Raw genomic sequence first — 18,373 nt, 5'->3', positions numbered from 1 at the left:
TGTTTGTGATGGGATGCAGTTAATAACATTGCTATTGAGGAACACTCCTTTAATTCCTATTTTATTAAGATTTTTAAATCATAAATGAGTATTTGATCTTCCCAAATGCTTTCTCTATATCTACTGATTTATTCTTTGAGGGGGCACACCCAGTGGCACTCAGGGATTACTCCTGGCTCTGCGCTCAGAAATCGCTCCTGGCAGACTCAGGGGACCCTTTGGGGTGTTTGGGATCAAATCTGGGTCTGTCCTAGGTCGGCTGTTTGCAAGGTAAATGCCCTAACACTGTACTACCACTCTGGCCCCTACTGATTTATTCTTATGATCATTGTTTTTTCTTGTATTGATATGGTATATTACATTTATTGACTTGCATATATTAAACCACCTCAACTAAATCTCACTTGGTCATGGTGTATAATCTATTTGCTGAATTGTATTTTATTGGCTAGAATTTTGTTGAGATCACTACATCTATGCTCATCAGGGATATTGTCCTGTAATTTTCCTTTTTGTGTGTTGTCTGTGTCTTCATTTGGTATATTTGGTATTGGGGTGATGTTTGCTTCATTGAAATTATTTGGGAGTGTTTCTGTTTCTTAATTTACCTTCTTGGAAGTAATTCAAGAAGACTATATGTTTATGCATATAAATATGAATATATCCTATATATAAACTGTTACTGTAGTAATAATAAAATAAATTTTAAACAATGATTGTATTGGGGCCAGAGCGATAGCACAGTGGTAGTGGTAGGGCATTTGTCTTGCACACAGCTGATTCAGGACGAACCTTAGTTCAATCCCTGGCATTCCCTATGATCCCCCAAGCCAGGAGTGATTTTGGAGGGCATAGCAAGGAGTAACCCCTGAGTGTCACTGGTGTGGCCCCAAAACAACAACAACCAAAAAAATGATTGTACTGTAGACTATGTTAAGTAAACTTAGTATGACTACACAATTAGTATTAGTATGACTACATATTATTGCAGCAATAAACTACTGTTAAATGCTATTTATTCTTATAATCACTCAATGTCAGTATTTTTTTTCTGTGCCTTTTTAGAAGTGCTTTACTTATAACTAGTAAAAATATATAGGTGTAGTTGAAGTGACATGATTACAATAACTAATATTCTTAAATTTTTGGCATGTGGAGTTTGAGTTTCCTTCCACCATGACCAAAGTACAAAAGACCCCACCACTTCTATTATGTCATTTCTAATCCATGTCTTCCTGACCCCCACACCTACTAAATAGGAGTTTGTAAAGTTCAAATGTTTGTTATGATTACTATCTCTTACCTTACTTTATTTTATCTTATTTTTTAAATATCTTTATTTAAGCACCATGCTTACAAACATGTTTGTAGTTGAGTTTTAGTTATAAAAAAGAACACCCTTTTCACCAGTGCATCATTCCCACCAACAATGCCTCCCAACTCCCTCCTCCCGCACCTCTTGTCTGTATTCAAGACAGGCATTCTATTTCTCTCACTCATTAACATTGTCATGATAGTTGCCAGTGTAGTTATTTCTCTAACTGCACTCGCCACTATCCCTGGTTGTCTGAAAACCTGTTATAAAGTCTACTGAAGCAGACAATAAAAAGTATCATCAGTTTCTCTTAATTTCTCTAAATAGCATTCCCATTTTCTCTAATATTGAAATATCTGTTTCAGTAAGTATTAATTCAGTGTGCGATTAATGCTTAGAGTCAGCCTTTTCAGAAACATCAGCTCTTTTAGGTCACAGACCAAAAGTCACAATTAACCTATATTTACTAAGTTAACTAAGACAAAGTATATTTTGACTTTAACCATTGTGCATAATTTACAAGTAACAGGTCAATTTAATGACCCTTTCAAAGGCTGTCATTGTAAGCACTCAACAAATTTTATACTGACACTAAAATTTCTACAGGAATTTCCCCCTAAGTAAAGCTAAATGAGCATAATTTTCTTGAGAGAACATTTCTGTTTTAGAAAACTATCCGGTTTCCAGGTTTCCACTAAACACTTTTTACTCTTTTCTTAGCAGGAATCCTGAGGTCTGGAAGAATTTATGTTATTTCACACTGAGCCCCTGCTCTGCTCTCCTTGCCATTGTTTAAGAGCATATTTTACTTGCTATTCCTCTTTCTGCTCAGTGTTGGGACCTGAATTCTGAAAAAGGAGAGATGCCATTTTGTAAAGCCACATGGCAGGCTTTAGGTTCTGAGCAGGGAGAAACACCATTTTGTAAGGACCACATGTTGTGAGCCTATTTCCATAGACCCGGCTTCAGTCTACCTGGCTGTACCAGTTAGCCTATCAGGGAAGGACAAGGAAGTAGTAAGAAGATACCCCTAGACAAAAGCCAATTATTTTAAGGATCATCAGAAAGTTGGAACCTCCCTATATCCCTTCCCTATATAATCCTCATCATGACCTTGGGCCAGGCTCATCTCCTTCAGGGGATGGCCCCTGGCTGGGCAGGCTGGGGAGTCCTGTTGGCAGAGAGATTAAAGTGTTAAAAAAACTTTATTCCAGTGGTGTGGTCTCGTCCTTCTACTCTGGAACCCTATATTTGAGGTCATGAAATTTACAACATGAATTGTGAAATTGTGAGTTGGTCAATTGTGATCAGAGAAATTCACATGAATCACATTCTACATTAAAAAATTTACATTAAAAGAAACTTCCTCTCATAAAGCACAGTTTCAAGAAACAAGACGTATATGACAGCAGAGTTAGGAGGAGGCAGAAAGAGAGGCAGGAGAAAAAGAGGTCTAAGGAAGTAGATACAAGGTTCCAGAAAAACTCTTGAAGTCTAATTTTTATTTATTTTTATTTTTCTCCCTTTTCTCTCAAAAAAGACAATTTCTTTTCTCTTGTTCTTGCCAACATCTTTTTGATGAAAAGTTTGAAGAAAAGTTATTTGAACATATTGGGCTTGCATTTTAGTGGAAATGAAGAAGGACATGTTGTACAGGAAATTTGACCATTCTCATGGTTGTGTGGATATTTTCAAATATTATGGTTCTGGTGTGATTCCCTTTGGGGAGCAAATTACCCTCACTGTGTGCTCATATCCAGCTGTGCCATTCGGATGCTTCAGGTTTATCTCTATTTTCCTCACCCACTCCCAGAATATATTTGAGCCATGCATTGTAATTTACTCAAGAAAGAAAATATCCCTTTGTTCTACAAGGAGCAAATTTTTTTCCTTTTTATTTTTTCTTTTCTTTTCTTTTTTTTTTTTTTAGGCCACACTCAGTGGCACTCAGGGGTTACTCCTGGCTCTGTGCTCAGAATTATTCCTGGCAGGCTCAGGGGACAATATGGAATGCTGGAGGTCAAACCTGGGTCCCAAGTGCAATGCAAACATCCTACCCACTGTGCTATCACTACAACCCAGGGCGGGCAACTATTTTTGAGCAAAAGAAAACAAAACCTTTTCCTTACAAATGAGGTCTCTGCTAGTCTGCCCTTGCTTTCATGTTCATTTAGTTTCTCCCTAGTCATTTACTTCAAAGACAATAACTAATTGCAGTGTAGTTGTGTTAATTTGTAAGTTCCACCCAAGTCCCTGGAACCTGATAAAGGTACAAGATGAATCAGTCTTTATCAGATCTGAAGGAGTAAAACATCAACGAGCAAGATCCAGACAGTGAACACTGGTATTCAGAGGGTGGGGAAAACAACAAAGATACAATTACAAATTTGAATCGAGAGGATTTTCATTTTCTTAATAAGTAACACAAGTCTTTAAAAATCAGAGCACTAATCACAGCGGGAAGCAGCACTTTTTCTTTCTCTTTTATTTTTATTTTTGACCCATTAAATTAAAAGAAGTTAGATTGTATTCTTTCTTCCAAAATACATCTAAAAAGTTAGAGGTTGGGCTCAATTCAAGAATATTTTTGAGGGGCCGGAGAGACAGCATGGAGGTAAGACGTTTGCCTTGCATGCAGGACGGTGGTTCAAATCCAGGCATCCCATATGGTCCCCTGAGCCTGCCAGAGCGATTTCTGAATGTAGAGCCAGGAATAACCCCTGAGTGCTGCCGGTGTGACCCAAAATCCAAAAAAAGATAAAAGAATATTTTGGGTCACTTGTAATTTTGTTTCATTAAACACACTATAGAAAAATATACTAATCTAATAAAAATATAATATACTAATAATATAATACACATAATATACTATAATAAAATATAATATACTGGTAATATAATTAAATATACCAATTTAATAAAATATAGAAAAATAGGTATAATAAGATTACAATAATAATTTTTAGCACATTCTCTGTACAGTGATGTGGGCAGTTGACCAACTCTTGACTTCATCTGTGAGATAAGTCAAGGTTTCCATTACTTGCACCTTTGTAAAGGAGACAGCAACAACTTCTAGTAGTAGGAAGCAGTGCCCTGCGTCAACATCCCAATCAATGACACCCCCAAGTCCTGTCTCAAGAGACTTATGAAAGTCTCATGAGGAGGTATGCGATAGCTGACATTGGTGGGAACATCTCAAAATATGAAGAAAGAGAGCTGATTTTGAGGGGAAAATTTTGGAAAGAGTGGTTAAGTTCTTAAGTATTTGGCTTTAAAGAACAGGCACATATTTCTCCTAAAATTAGTAACCTTGCTAAATCACTGTTTATATTTAACACAGACATATACACAGTGACAATAATCTAAATATGTGTTCCCAAAGGATTTCAATATTATCCTACAGTCACACTGAGATGTGATTTTCAGATCTGACAGAGCTCTTCAAATTTCTCTAGTGTAGGAGTAGCCCTTTTCTTTTTTTTTTTTTTTTTTTTTTTTTTTTTTTTTTGGTTTTTGGGCCACACCCGTTTGACGCTCAGGGGTTACTCCTGGCTATGTGCTCAGAAATCGCCCCTGGCTTGGGGGGACCATATGGGACGCCGGGGGATCGAACCGCGGTCCGTTCCTTGGTAGCGCTTACAAGGCAGACACCTTATCTCCAGCGCCACCTTCCCGGCCCCGTCCTTTTCTTAATGATTTGATTCATCTATTTATTTGTAAAAACTTCAAAAAATTTTGAAGCCTAGTAATGAAATTTACTTAGCGGATGGAGGACGTTTTCTATTGTATTTTTGTGCCTTACCTAAAATGATTCCTTAAACATAGGTTGTAGCTTCATTTGAATGTCAAATTTTACTAATTAGCTTTATAAAAAAATTAAAGTAAAATTGCATCTATGTTATATATGTTACATATATGTATCTATAAATTCCAGATGTGTTAATAAATTCAATACCTGTATATACTGGATGAATCAGTTATATGGTATATTTTCTAGGTTCATGTTTCTCCTTTGATTCTGGTTATATTTTCTCAGAAAATCAATGGCAGATAAAGTGGCAATATAACAAAAACTGATATTTAAAAACATTGTTTCAAATTTCAAATTATATTTATTCTAACTGATCATATCTTTTTTAAATTTTATTGATTGATTGGTTGGTTTCTGAACCACACCCAGTAGTGCTCAGGGGTTACTTCTGGCTCTGCACTCAGAAATCACCTCTGGCAGGCTGGGGAACCATATGGGATGCCAGGAATCGAACTGAGTCACTTCCCTGTTGGCCGCATGCAAGGCAAATGCCCTACCCCTGTGCTATCTCTCCGGCACCTACCTGGTCATGTCTTAATATCACAAGGCTAGAAATACATCCTTGAATTATTTCCTTTATCTGTCTAATGCAGAATCATTCACCTTATGAAAACACCACAATCTTATTTGCTATTACATTTTTTTGTGACATTCAAGAACTTTTTCATACTGCTTAGATTTATTTTCTCTGCTGTGGTGAATCCCACAGTCCTTGTTCCCCTACTTAGATGTGAATTAAAGCACTATCTAGATAATTAATATTATGTCTGTACAACATTGCGAAGAGCAATTTATCTGCCGCTGTTCCAGACTTAGAGACCCTAAGGCATACAAGTAGTCACATAGGATCCATCTTGCAAGCAGGTATAAGAATTTAAACAACCCCTAAGTATGTCTTGTAACACAACTCTAATCAAACATAAGGTAAGAGAAATTAGAGTCTGTCAACATTGTAACTTAACTAAAACTTGTAAAATATTCTCCAAACGTTTAGAATTTTTGCTTAGAATTAATTGTAGTCAGCTTTATCTTTCATTTGAAATAGATTTTTAAGCCTTGGAGCAGTATCAATTACATTGGTCAATGCCTTTATGGATCATGCAATGCTAATTATGATAAGTTATTTTCTTAGCCTCTCATTGGAGTGACCATACTATTTAAAGTTATACATCAGTGGAAAAGGTCGAATAAGGACTTTATGTATTATATTTGTACATTAAAATAGGTTTTTGTCTACATTATAGATATAGTCTCTCTGGATATTAGTGACATTTGTGATATTCCACTCTATTATAAAATGAGGACTGAGAAATCTTGAGAAACCATTTGAGAAAATGGTTCCTTGTTGTGTTTATGTATCTTGTTGTTACTTTTTGGTTTGGAATATTTCTATCTTAAATTATTGACTTTTTTGTTGTATTTAAGGCCTTCCAAAAATCATATAATGTCCAGTCCAACAAATAAAGCAAAACAATCTTCCTATATAGATTCCATTTTATTCCATTATTTGCTTTGTGCAAGAAAAGAATCTTAAGATATAATATTCCAGTTACCCTAGCACTCTGGGATTCACTGAATCAGAATGCCTCCCAGGAGCTATAATGGGAGTTCTTAACTTCAGCACCCCATGTATCAATTGGCAAACAAACTCTTTCAGTGACTAAAGCTCAACTGCCTGCTGTTTTCAATTACTTCTTTCTTGATAAATGCAGTGGAAGCTACTTTTGTAGACTCTGTAAACTCTATGAAGCACAGGAAGACATTTTTAGAAGTCTTCCACTGTGGGGAGATTCTTAAAGACATCTGTCATGAGAGTAGGAGCTTGAAGGATTTTTAGTATTAATAAAAGATATCTTACAAGAGGGCTTGCACTTAGGGCCTCTTAGTTTCTTTAAAGTGGTTTAAATTTTGGCTTTTCACTCTTCTTTATAAGTGGTCAGGTACGCATCAAGGAGAGCACAGAAAAATTACGTTTTCTAAAACTTCTACACCTTTAAAAGAAAGTCACTGAGTGGCTTGTTAAAAAAATTGCAGAATTATTTATCATATTAATTTGTATGTTTTGGCTTTTTTTGTCGTCAAAAATGTGATTGAATTGTTTCTCCGAAGAAGAGAATTAAAAGGAATAGAAATCTTTCTTTGGTGGAGTATAGAAATGTCTATGAGAGGATAAATACATATTCTTGGTTGCATGGATCTGCATATTACTTACATTTCTAACTGTATACATGTACTTGATATATGTATAAGGTATGCATATTGTGCACTCCAAGATGTACATGTGATTACATATATTCTTAGAAGTCCGTCTTCTGAAAGTCTAAGACTTCTCTACTGCTCAGTACAGATTCTGAAGCCTTTTTCCTCTGATGCAAAAATAATACTCAGGTTTCTCCATTTACTCAGATAGAATAATAGGGATTACATTCATTTTACAAATAACAAATACAGAATGAGTTTCTCATTTTAGAATAAGAAACTCTGGTATCACAAAAGATAACACTCTTGTTGCCCAGGGAGGTAAAGCTGCATGTTCTTTACCCTCAGCTTAGATATGTTTCACTTACTGCAGAAGGCTGCTTATTTGTTATTCCATAGAAGAAAAGGAACAAAATATTTGACTTGTTTTGAGAAATGCTTTAAATAACCAAAGAAAATGATGTCATTAGCTTTCAACTTCATCTCCAGAATGAACTCTATACCTATAGAACTTCCTGGACTATTTTACAGACACTAAGAAGTGGCAGTGATAGCAGTTGTTGACAAGAATTCACTTTTGAAAGATTTCTTATCTTCCTTTCTCCTGAGGCTATTACTTCTGGTCCCTAGGGGAAAAAAGATCTGTATGCTGAAAGAACATGTAGAATTGTCATGAATAATTGCTAATAATAAATATTATAGTTATATTTTTATTTAAATCATTGGGATTTACAAAGTTATTCGTAATTTTCCATAGTCCATCCCATACCACCACCTCATATCCCAACCTGCATTCATAATAGGCCCGTTTTTAATTTTGGTTGTTAAATTTTATGTATCATTATTTCATTGATGTTGACTATATGGTTTGGATATTTAGTTCTGTCCTTTATTAACACCACCTGATTTAATTAATGCAGTTGAGTTTCCCTGGCTCCATTCTTGCTATTTCACATTTGTAAAATACACTCCTCCTCCACTTAATTTCTTTCATTCTCTTCTCTGTACTCTGGGGCCAAGAATGTTCTTTACAACTGCCACTTAACCCATCACATTTCATCATGCAGTTATTTTAAATATCAAATATAAGTAATATTATCCTGTGATTATTCTTCTTCTTGTTAATTTCATTTAACATGATATATTTTAGTTCCATCTATACGGAAGTAAATTGCATGACTGTGTCATTCCTTGCAACTAAGTAGTATTTCATTGCTTGTATGTACCACATCTTTATCATCCACTCATCTGTTGTTGAGCATCTAGTGTCACAGGCTGCACTGAGCTGGACACTAAGGGAATTTGCAGGGTCCCTGTCAGGAAAGTTAGTGCAGGAATTGGTTATGGGAAACAGAGGTCACATGCCCAGAAGTGACGTTGGATCTGAGTCCATTTGTTGAAGGTTACAGTGGGACATTCAAACAAGATTTTGGCAAGTCATAATATTTTGTGGTATGTAAAAAATTCACATGTTTTTCTGGAGAGTTAAAGATTATACTTTATGGTTAACAAAAATTTAGATAACATTTAGTACATTCTGCTTGATCTATAAATTTCTTTACAATAGACAATTCACAGGCCTTTTACTTTCAGGGTTTCAACAAATAATCATATATCCTAAATATCCTCTAAATTCTGACTAAAAGACAGGTTTTAATTAAGAGAGCAAAATATGACTAAAAAGATAAGCTTCAATTAAGGGGGCAAAAATAAAAAGGGGGGTCTCTGCTTGGAGCAAAGATTTTCCTGGGAAAAGCTTTCTTAATAGCCTATTGTTATTCCCAGGCCATATCTTAAATGTTATTTCCGAAGTAAAAGATTAGCAAGTCACTACAAGTCCCTATATATCAGATATGTCCCAAAACAAACATTCCTTTCATCTGAGGAGACAGAGCTGTTAGCAAAACAGTAAAGCACAGGACAGTCTATCAATCACAAGCTCCACTGTTAGTTATTTCAGTTTCATTATGTTTCTCTTGATGCTAGGTTTTCCAAGTAAAGAAATATTTAATCAAGGCTGCATTTGCTTGTACTAATTCTTTCATCTGGAGGTAAATACTCAAGTACTTAGCAATAGCTGAAGGGATATTTAGGCCAAATAAATTGCATGCAACTATGTTGAATTATGCCATAGCCTTTTGCAAGGGAAGTGGATCTCTCTTTGAGACTGTCTCAGTTAGTCAAGCTAGGATCATTGCCTCCATTACAGAGGAGCTGCCTTGAAATCCTCTTCAGTAAGCTTGTTGATTTTTAGCTTCCTCTAAACCAGGGCTGTGAAAATCTAGGTTGATTCCAACTCTTAGCTATTTTACTGAGTGCTGAGATAAATAATGGTGTGCATATATCCTCTTGGATATATGTTTTTCTGTCCTGGGGATAGATATCCAAAAGTGGAATTGCTGGGTCACATGGCAGCTCAGTTCTGAGTTTACTGAGAATCCTCCATACTGTTTTCCATAGGGGTTGGACCAGATAGCATTCCCTCTAGAAGTGGATGAAAGTTCCTTTTCACCACATTCCCGCCAACACAAACTGCTCCCAGTATTTTGATAGATGTCATCTTTATACATGTAAAATAATAATTATAATGATATTAGTGAATTAAATGGTAATGGGTATTTGGAATATTTGATACGTTGGGTAAATGCATACATTATCTAATTGAACTTTCATATCAGTTTCATGATATGAATACTATTTTTAATGATTCTATTTTCATATAGGGGGTCAAAATGAAACTCACATAGATGGACTTGCCCAAACTTATAGCTTTGTATGACAACACAGCGACTTTTCATCATTTAGCTCATTAATAAGCATCTTCTTTATTCTTCACTTATGACTTGGAAATGGAGAAAAGGACATATGACATGGAGTGAAGTGTTACGTTTTTTTCCAAGATTGGTTGAGGCTTGATCTCCAAAGAGCCCCCAGAATGGAACAGCGATTCCCATTCCCCTGTCCCCAGAGCGGGGAAGCAATCCTAGTAATATTTATCTGCAGCAAATAGTCCACACAGACAGAAAGGTAAGAAGGCAAGAAGGTAGGACGTAGAATCCTTTGTCAGTCTGCAATTAGCTCCCCAAAACCAAGAGCCCACCAGCCCACTGCCCAAAAGGCTCCTGACTTCCCAGCTTATCACCTATTTTTCGGATCTGAACAGGGGCTCCCACCTAGAAGGTCGTAGGTGGGAAAGCAGGCAGAGAAACAAATATCAAAGAGAAATATTATAATAGCCTCCATATACTTAACAATGGAGAAAAGGAGGTAAGAATTTCGGTGCATGTAAAGAAATACAGGTTATAAAAAACAAATGTTTGCTTGAGGAACAAGTACTGTCATAAGCAGACAGTTCAGAGTATGAATAGTGAATCAAATTATGTATAATAAAATTGAAAAATAGATTTAGATCTAGAAGAGTTGAATAAACAGAAAACTTCGGACATGCATTTGATTTTTAGATAGGGCTATTAGGAATAAAAGGGACCAAGTAAGATATTTGGAAAACAGATAAATAATACCTACCAATTTTTTGTCTATTATATGAACTGTCTTTTAAAATAACACAATACAGATCAATCCCTTATGCACATCAAATTAACATTGTATGAACATAGTAGAAGATAAAAATGATAAGTGAATTCTAGAATCAACAGGGCAAAATGGGGTATATATTGTGCATCAAGGAATATATGGGAGCCTTGAGCATCAAAGAGAGAGGAAGTAGATGTATTCAGCACTTTTGGATTTGTGGCTTTTTGTTTTTGTTTTTTGTTTTTTGTTTTTTATTTTGGAGGGGCCAAACCTAACAGTGCTCAGGGATTATGCATGGTTGTGCCCTTAGGAACTACTTCTGGATGGTCTTGGGGGACCATATGAGGTACCAGGGATCACATCCAAGTCAGTTGTGTGCTAGGTAAGTTATTTGTTTCCTAATTTGCATTTCTTTGGCTATTAGCTTTCTATTTTCTTCAATGTTTTCATTTCAATCAAATCATTACTGAGATGACTATTTTCTACTTGAAAATTCTGTATTATAAAGTTTAAGTATTTACTAAAGCTCGTGTTTGGCCTCTAATTTGCATTTCTTTGGTTACTAATGAGGCTTTCTATTTTCTTCAATGTTTTCATTTTAATCAGATATTACTGAGATAACTATTTTTCTACTGGAAAATTCTGTGTTAATAAAGTTTAAGTTACTAAAGTTTGTAAGTTTTACCTATGATGATCACAAAATAAAGTTCTTGAATATGTATTTAATATGTATGTGTATATATAACAGGTACATTGAAAATATATGATTTTGGCTTTAACTGGGATTGTTAAAATACTATTGACCCTTGAAGAACAGGTTTGAACCCAATGGGTTAATTATAGGTAATTTTTTATCTGTGCAAGTTCTATATTCTTTGACATCATCAAGCATGAATGTCCTAGTTCAATCTATGTATGACTGAAACTCAATCAAGAACAACTTTGTAACTGGAAAAAAACCCAACTGTATTACAAACATCTTTGTGACCACAGTGTTTAAATAATGTAATTTTAAAAAATATAAATATAGAGCTCATAAATTTAAAGGACTTGAAACAAATAACAAAATTTTTAATTAAATGGAGTTCTACTTTCATAATCTTGATCCCATTGTGTATAATCAAGTTAAATATCAACATTTTGGCTGCCCTTCTAAAATGTTGCACTCAAAGAAAGTTTTTACTTTAGGGTTGGAATGTTAGTACAGTAGGTGAGGCACTTGTCTTGCACACAGCCAACCTGGGTTTATCCCCAGGACCAATGTGGTCATGTGAACTCTACCAGGTATGATCCCTGAGTAGTCCCACCCCAAAAAAAAATTAAAAAAGAAGAAAAAGGGAATGCAAGGTATTGAAGGGAAAAATACTGGCTTACTCTTCAAACCCCTGTATATATCTTGTCTGTTTCTTTATTTACTGCCACTCTAGAGAAGCCTGTGTTCTCTCTCAAACATGTACTTCTTCCTCAGTATCCCCTCACATCTTTCTAAAGGAATTAAAAAAAACTATCTTGCTTCATAAATAAGTAAATAAATTATGGATACCTAGATCACCCTTGACCCCACAGTATAGAAAGGAGAAGGATAGACAAGAATATAAAATGAGAGGGAAAGAAATGAGACAAAGAGAAGAGCAGGGGGAGGGATTCAAGTATGTCAGTGGTATAGAGGAGTTACTGGTATAGTATATATCCAAACCACAGAGTTAAAAACACTGAAAGCAGGAGATTCAAACTACAACAATCAAACTTAACAATGTGCCTCTCCAGAAGGCAGGCAAGCAGATGGGATGGAACTTTGGGGACATTGGTGGAGAAAAGCAAACACTGATGTTGGTATTGGTATTGAAATAGTGTATGCCTGAAACTCAATTATGAATAAGTTTATAAATCATAATGGTTTTTTTTTAGTAAAAGCAAAGACCAAATAATAAAGTCAGGAATTTAACTTTTTTTTTTTTTTTTTTTAGTTTTTGGGCCACATCCAGTAACGCTCAGGGGCTACTCCTGGCTATATGCTCAGAAATCGCTCCTGGCTTGGGGACCATATGGGATGCTGGAGGATTGAACCGTGGTCAGTCCTAGGCTAGTGGCAGGCAAGGCAAACACCCTACCACTTGTGCCACCACTCCGGCTCCTCAAGGAAATTAACTTTTTTTTTTTTTTTTTGGTTTTTGGGCCACACCCGGTGACGCTCAGGGGTTACTCCTGGCTATGTGCTCAGAAGTCGCTCCTGGCTTGGGGGACCATATGGGACGCCGGGGGATCGAACCGCGGTCCTGTCCAAGGCTAGCGCAGGTAAGGCAGGCACCTTACCTCTTGCGCCACCGCCCGGCCCCAAGGAAATTAACTTTTACTATCTCTAAAGAACTAAATTCTTTGCAACTTGAAAAACCTGTGGTAGACACTTCCGAGGAAGATGCCTTGAATTTAGGGGTGATCATCTTTTTGAGGATTCTCCCATCTCTTTCACTAGTTTTAGACCTGTAGTCAGACTTCAAGCAGAACTCTAACAGATCTTAAGATAGCTTAAATTCTGACTGTACTGCCTTCTGTCTTCATGAACAAGCATTCAAAAACTATTCACTAATTCATGCCATATTAGTTGGTCAAAAACTATTCATTAATTCATGCCATATTAGTTGATTATAATACCAAACATCCTTTTTTACAGAGTTACATCTGCTAGTGCTCATTTTTATTTTATATTCAGTGGTCATTCCTACTAATGCGTAGGAGATTATGTGGTTCTAAAAATAGAATCCAGAGCATCCAAATTAAAAGCATTAGTGAATACACCCTAGCCCTTTGAACCACTTCTCTGGTTCCAGATTACAGATTTAAAACCTCAATGCAGCTAATATAATTTACAATAACATCCTCATAAACAAGTATAGTGATTGAGCTTTAAAATGAACATACATATCTTAATGCTCATGTATCATTTATAAAAAATAAAGTGGTGAAACTTACATTGTTTTTGATCACCTATTTTTCTCATTTCTCATACAAAAGAATCAGAAGATTCACCAAATTAAAGGTGATAAATTGCTTAGAGACACCCACACGTCTCATATGAGTTGTTGAGGTAACAAAAAAAAATACTGAAAGCAGAATAGATCACTATTGAATGCCATTGAGGATAGCAATAAGATTGACGATACTGCTTATGCTGAATTTGTGTTCCTCTGTCAAATTTTTATCAATTGTATTTATTTCATTTTAAATAGAAAATTTTTTGTATCAATATAAAAAATGAAGAAATGATTTAATACTATTGAGGCATACATTAAATATAAACTAAAGGTCAGGAATTATTACTGATCTTCATGGATTAACATTTTTATTAGTATATTCTATTTTAGAATGTGTTACAGGATCAAGTCTATGTCCATAAATAATTTTTATTTTATTTACTAACTCAGTTACTTATTAACATTGTATTTAATATCGTACACATGATTTAAAATGAGAATTATGAAGAATTATCTAGAGAAATGGTAAAAATTCCTTACATGTACACATCTAAAGTTACATTATATTAACATTTTATTATGTTTTCTAAAAGCTAAGACTTTAAAATTTATATTATTTTATATCTCTTTTTTCTCTTTTTTTCTTTTCTCTCTTTTCAATTCACAATATGTTGTGAACATTTTTTTCAAGCTATAATTCAGCAATTGTTTAAAATAATTTATGTTCCCTTATTGGGTGCCTAGATATTTAGGAGTGTGATTTCTTCCTGTTGTACATAATCCTTAATTATTAAGAAAATTCAAAAGTCAGAGGGAGAGAGATAGACACAGAATAGTCTCATCATCACGTTCTTTAAGTATTTTTTCAGCCTCTTTTGTTGTTTGGAGGTGTTATGTAGTTCATCTTCTATATCACTGATTCTGTCCTCAGTGGCTGTTACTCTAGTGGTGATATTTTCCAGTGATGTTTCCATTTCACCTACCACGTTTTTCAGCCCTGATATTTCTGTTTGAAGTTTTCTCATTTCTACTCTCATATCCTTTTGAGTCTTCTGGACTGTCTGTTCCATTGTTTCTCTAAATTCATTGAACATTTGTAATATTTCCTCTCTAAAGTCTTGATCAGAGATGTTATGTTAGTGGGAAGAGTTAGTTGAGTCTCCAGAACTAGCCTCATCAGTCACAAGGTGTAGCTGGGTTCTATAGAGTTTTCTAATTGTGAACTTTAATGTATGGTACTCTTTTTAAGTGTTGTGGTACAGCCTCTTGACTGGAAGAAATGCATAGCCATGGAGCAAAGTTGATCTGACATTCCACTGATCTCACACTGGGGATTTTCTTCCCCAAATATCACCTATAACCTACAGTCAGATGGCTCTGATTCAGGTACCCTAACCCCGAGGTTATTCCTAACTCTGGCCACTGCTCATTGCAGCTGCCCTCTTGCTGGTCTTACTCTGCTGAACTTAAGCTGGACAGATGGCAGAAGTGTGGGACACAAGACTTGTGGTGGGCTGGGGGAAGCACTATAATATACTTAAATGTAAATTATGTTAAAATATCAAATTTCTCTATCCTAAAATAGATTATGTATATTTAAAAAAAAGAAAGCAATGATAGGGGCTGGAGTGATAGCACAATGGTAGGGCATTTGCCTCACACACATTCAACCCAGGACGGACCCAGGTTCAACCCCTAGCATCCCATATGGTCCCTGTAGCCTGCTAGAAGCGATTTCTGAGGGCAGATCCAGCAGTAATGCCTGAGTGCTACCAGGTGTGGACCCCAAAAAAGAAAAAGAAAACAATGCTAATACATAGTAAAGAAGTGGTAGTGGGAAAAGGTGTGTGTTTCTTGTTTTAGTTCAGTGTAAATTCCTTTAAAGACTAGTATTGAGAAATAAGGCAAGGGCAGAATAAAATAAATTTTGCTGGCTTTTCACAACTACAAACAGAAAGCATGTTATTTAAAAATAACAATTTAAAAGTATCTCATGAATAATGATATATATGTATACACATATATGCACACAAACATGTATATAATGTATATAAATGTATATAAATGACCAACTGTGAGAGCCACTAGCACTTTATCTTGGTAGTACTCACATCTCCAATAAGATCTCTCCCCCATTCACTTCTAAAACATGATTATCCATCATGATTAGACTCTATAGTATGAATAGTGTAGTCCTATATTATTACAAGTTTATATTTTATGAATAATATGATAAGACATTGAAAAAAACTGCTCATTTTGAAAATGTTCTTTTTTGAGGGGGGCACATCAGTGGTGCTCAGTGGTTACTCAGGGGTTTGCACTCAGAAGTTATTCCTGGCAGACTTGGTGGACCATATGGGATACTGGGATTGAACCTGGGTTGGCCCTGTGCAAGGTAAACACCCTACCTGCTGTGCTATCTTTCTGGCCCAAGTGAAAATATCTAGCATACACAGAACTAGAGGAAATAACTCAGTGAACATTCTGCTACATTGATTCAATAGTTGTAGAGGTTTTCCACATTTGTTTCACCCACTCAATTTTAAACAACCCTGAGGCATTATAGTTTTTATCTTATCACCTCAATTATCATCTCTTAAGTATGTGACAATGTTAAATAATCTTAATGAGGTTATCAGTGTTGTTTTTTGCAGCATCTAATGACAATTTATAATCAATTACTACTGTTGTCTCAAACATGACATTGTAGAGAATTGTTTGAACCCAAATAAGGTCCACACTTGCTAGCTGGAGTGGCGATGTCTCTTAAGAGTCAGTTTGGAGCAGTTCCTTCTTCCTTTTTCTATTTAAATTGAGTTTACTTCTTCATAGAATACAATATGCTCTGCATTTTGCTTCTTGGTTTCAGTAAGGCTTCTAGATAGTCTTGTGATGCTAAATGAACCCTATTGTGCTTGCAATCAAACTTGTTGCCTCCTGCATGCCAGGTATGTGTTCCCTCTCTTTGAGCTATCTCTCCAGGTAATACAAATTTTTTGAACCAAATATTGTATTTTCTATATCTTAGTTTTATTTTGGGGCATATACAAGTAAACTTAGAGAACATTGGGGATGAACACTAACTCATTTTCAATCAGGGATAACTAAGTTTTAATGCCATCAAAACTAATGTCCAACACAAATTTCTATTTGTATATATTATTTAATTTCTTCAAGTTAGTTGAATAGCATTGAGCATACCAATAATTATATATGATTACAATGAAGGTTAAATAAAGAGAATTTACTTCTGAGGTTCTAGTGCCACATGTATAGGAAGCACTAGATAACTGAAACTATTTTAGATATTTATATTTTTCATGTACGCCAGTTCTTGGGTATAGTTAGTTTATGATTCAATATAGTCTCCTATAGTATTGCCTGCATAATAAAATTATTAGGACTTTTGGTTTATTTCTCAGATCTAATTGAATAAAAAAAGTTTTAGATTAATCTAAATTAAATTGTAATCAATACAAACAAAATTGAAGTTAATTTTATTAAACAAAACAAATAGTGATTGATTAATTTTGTTTTTTTTTTTTAGCCGAATTTTTGGTGGTACTAGGATATACTCCTACCTCTGTACTTAGAGATCACTCTTAGTTGGACTCTGTGAGTGATCTTAAGTGCCAGAGAATGAGTCTGGGTAGGCAGTGTGCTAGGAAAGCACCCTATCTGCTGTACTCTTGCTCTCGCCAAATAGAATAAATATTTATATTAGTCCTGACAAGATATAGATTAGGTCAAAATTCTTACAGTGCTTATATTCAAGAGACAGAAAGAAGTGTTCATGCTTTAAATTTCTTCCAGTCCTTCCAAATGGACCAGTAAAGCGTTTTGGTGTCCTAGCAGGCAGGGTTATAAACAGGCAGGGTTAAATCCAAGGAGAGAGCTTTGGACAATCCCTCATTTTAAGACCTTTCTATGTCCTCTTCTGAGATTCTGATTGGGCTGTTGTTGCTATTACATTGGTATCCCTTGGCATTAGACAATTTTGACAAAAATATTTCTAGGAAAGGCCATTTATTTAATTAATTTCATTTAATATATAAGTGTAAAAGAGGGACTATATTATAAAATTTTGCTATTTGACTGGTTTGATTATGATAAAGTTCTATTTTTTTCATATTCCAAAACAGAAATATAGCTATCTATAGTGAGTCAGAAATTAAAATTGTCAGGGGCCGGGCGGTGGCGCTGGAGGTAAGGTGCCTGCCTTACCTGCGCTAGCCTAGGAGACGGACCGCGGTTCGATCCCCCGGCGTCCCATATGGTCCCCCAAGCCAGGAGCGACTTCTGAGCGCATAGCCAGGAGTAACCCCTGAGCGTTACCGGGTGTGGCCCAAAAACCAAAAAAAAAAAAAAAAAAAAAAAAAAAGAAATTAAAATTGTAATTTGCACAGTATAGTTGAAGAACTTCCTGTGTCAGAATTACATAGAATACTAATTTAAATGTATACCTCTTCGCCCTGCTTCAGATGTGGTAAATAGAAATTTCTGGAAGCAGAACCTAAGAATCTTTATTTAATTTTT

The sequence above is a fragment of the Suncus etruscus genome, chromosome 15, assembly GCF_024139225.1.
Source record: "Suncus etruscus isolate mSunEtr1 chromosome 15, mSunEtr1.pri.cur, whole genome shotgun sequence".
Classification (NCBI taxonomy): Eukaryota; Metazoa; Chordata; class Mammalia; order Eulipotyphla; family Soricidae; genus Suncus; species Suncus etruscus.
The sequence above is the reverse complement of the archived record's forward strand: the minus strand, read 5'-3'. Positions refer to the sequence as shown.